Here is a 3,424-nt window from a genome sequence, read left to right on the forward strand (position 1 = left end):
CCAACGAAACTGAAAGCTCAGTTAGTAGACCAACATTTCAATCTACCACTACACCACAATCAGAATTTAACTGAAACACTACATTTCCCTGATATAACCTAAGATTTTGTTATGATGTTTGTGTTTCAGTGCCAAAACCTACTCAAATTATAAGAAGTGGACAACAGCCAAATATTTCATCGCCTGTCATCCATCTGGAGGCATCACCTTCCTTTCAAAAGGCTGGGGGGGTCGGGCATCTGATGTCCATATAGTTAGGCAGTCTGGCTTTTTATCTTCTAGCTACCACCAACCAGGAGACCAGGTATGTACCAGTTTGTACAGATGTAGCTGGGGACATTACTTGAATGTGAAAATATCTGACCATTTTTAATCAATTGTATTCTCTATTACAGATACTGGCTGACAGGGGTTTTACTCTTGGGGAAGATTTTGCTGTTCTCGGCGCCCATTTGATAATGCCAGCTTTCACTCTGGGCCGGAAACAGTTGCCTGGGAAAGATGTTACGGGTGAAATCGAACATCAGAATTCACATAGGCAAGAACTTTGTTTGAATGTATTACTGACAATTTTATTGACAAGGCTTATTTCATACATAACAAACAAAACAGGTGAAAGGTTTGTCAATATTTTGTTGTGAAAATTCATGACGAGATCAGTCTTTGTAATTTCTTTTTCAAAACAGAAAGAGTGATTGGTGTCCTCAAGGGACGGTTCCACATCCTGGATGGGCCGATTTAGATGCGGCTGGTGAAGAGCCTAATGGATGAAAGGCAACACAGACAAGAGGCAACAATTGTCTAAATTGTTCATGTTGGTGCAGCTTTAGTCAACATGTCCAGCACTGTGGTAAGTTAAATAAGGAACATTGCATGCTAAGGTTCTTGGGGTGATGATACAAGGGGCTACAGTTTGGGACAATATAGATGGCCAATTTTATTTTGACAATTATGTCCCAACAAATTTTTGTCACTTATAACCGACTATGTTGTCACATAGATAGGGTCCCAGATGACAATCCCTATACCTGCTGAGGGCAATATAAACTATTGCACATGTATCATGGAATGCCTTGCTTTACAGGTCTAACTGTCCCATTGGGATCCATGAAGTACCGTCACTCTGCTCCCCTGCTCTGCTGGTCCCTGCCACAATGCCTGCTCCTCTGCTGGACCCTGCCACGATGCCTGCTCCTCTGCTGGTCCCTGCCATGATGCCTTCACTGCCAGCGCTTCCTGTTCTACTATCATGTCTCCTGCCCTTGACTGCACTCTTGCTGTTGGCTCCGCTGCTCCCTGCCTCAGTGCCTGCAATACTGGCACTACTTCAACTGCCAGGGTTGTGCTCCAGTCCCTAATCACACATCATTCGGTTAGTAAACCTCAATGCTAAGGGTTTTCCCTGGCTATCTATGTCTTCCAGAACCCGTGTAGCTTCCATGATCAGATTTGTTTAGTCATTTATTTTCCAAATTAAACAAGCTACACCATGTACCTGACTGTACAGTGTCATTCTTGGTAGAATGTGGCAGGTCCAGAAGCCTGTGATGGTTCCCACAGCAGCGCAGATGAAGTCTTCACTTCTGGGTACCCGGAAGATGACACACAACTGTGGAGTCCATGTTATGAAGTCACAGTAGTGACTCTTTGTCACAAACATCTCCATCTGCGCCTGCAAAACAATTACACATACTGTACCAACCATGCTGTAATGAACTTGACCTTTCCCACCTCTCTTCAATACCTTTCAACATTGGTGGAAAAAATGTGTATGGCATTTGCAATCAAATAAAATGGAGCTATTAATTTTTGTAATGCATTTTATACCTGGGTAAAGTAGGGGTGATGGTTCTTCAAACCAGTTGCACTCTGCAGGTGTCCACTGGGGTCTTGAAGCCACTGGTCTAGACTGCCGCCCATGTCTTGGCCCCAGTTGTAGGGACACTTGGCCTCAACAACTCCCGCCCCACAGCAGTCACACATTACATAGCCATCACAAGATGCTCCAATGAATGGTTTGTCCAGTGAGACTCTGAATCCAGCCCTCTTCACCTGCAAGTTGACATGCGATGTTCCCACTTGATCATGCAGATAAATCTGGGAGGAGGTTCCTTGCTTTGGTTGGCCAATCCCCTAGTGCTAACTTATATGTTTCAAGGGCGTCACTCTCATGATTTCTCCCCCAGAGGATACATGCTGTCTTGATTGCTCTATTTTTCAGTTGACATATTGTACTAATGAGTGACGGAGCAGGAGTGGTGGGAGAGGTATGGAGAACTCGGTGTGCAATTGACCCTGTGACCCTCCCAACTCTATGTCTGTGCCATAAGGCATTGCTCGCCTGGTTCACAGTTTCTCTGTCGATGCTCACTACATCATCTTCTGATATACCAGCAATATTGAGGAACCACGGTTTTGCTGATTGTGTAAATGCTTTGTGTGTTTTCAGGGCCACTACACTGGTTCCTGTGGAGGACAACATCTCCAATAGTTGCATTTGCTGGTCTTCTGTTGCTGGTGGTACAGGGCCTTTAGATCTGCATCTCTTGGCAAGTGGCTTGGCCTTGGCTGAGTCACTATAAAATTCTATATCTTTGATTAAGGCTGGCTCTACTTTTTTAGTGCACACCTTATTCCACTCGCATGCGAGACCAGTGCATGCCACTTTGTTATAGCCAAGACGGACAGATGCCTCTAGTTTGAAAAGTACAGCCCCCACATGAGAACATGTCTCTCCAAGCCTAAAAGGGAAATAAAACAAATTCAATAAATTGATATAGGTCATAAAACAAGCTAAAACAAGTCACGTGTAAAGTTCTACTTTGTCAGTATCTGCTTTTAACTTACCCTGCCATACAGTCACAATGGGCTGCCACAACTGTCCCATTACTCCTCACAGCAACCCATGTGTGATGTGATGCATCAGTGACCCTCCAGGATGGCTTCACATCAGCCTTGAAGACTGTGTATTCAGAGTTGGCTGGTTTATGGTGGTACACAACTTGCACCCATCCACTAACAAAAAAGTTGTGGGCATCTAGAGAACGGTAGTTTCTCATTGTTGTATGAGTGTAGATTCCTTACAAAAGGTAAGACATACAAGCAATCAGCTATCACTGGATACTCTTCTCATGCCAAGCTTTTATTAGATGCTTTATCAAATTGGGGAAGTATCTTTCATAAAGCTGAGGCAGGCTATGGGCCTTGATTATTATGAAATAAGTTATAGTTGCTAATTTGGCCAGGCAAACTGTAGGCCTAAAGCTTGACTAGAATAGAATAGAAAGCCTGTATTGTCATTATACAATACAATGTACAACGGGATTAAAATTAAGCTAACTAACCTATGCAAGGCCTGGTTTTGATCTTAGTTAGCTGCTAGAGCTATCTAGGTTAAATTATGGTCTTACCTGGTGATTCGATC

The sequence above is a fragment of the Conger conger genome, chromosome 13 (genome assembly GCF_963514075.1).
Source record: "Conger conger chromosome 13, fConCon1.1, whole genome shotgun sequence".
NCBI classification, from domain to species: domain Eukaryota; kingdom Metazoa; phylum Chordata; class Actinopteri; order Anguilliformes; family Congridae; genus Conger; species Conger conger.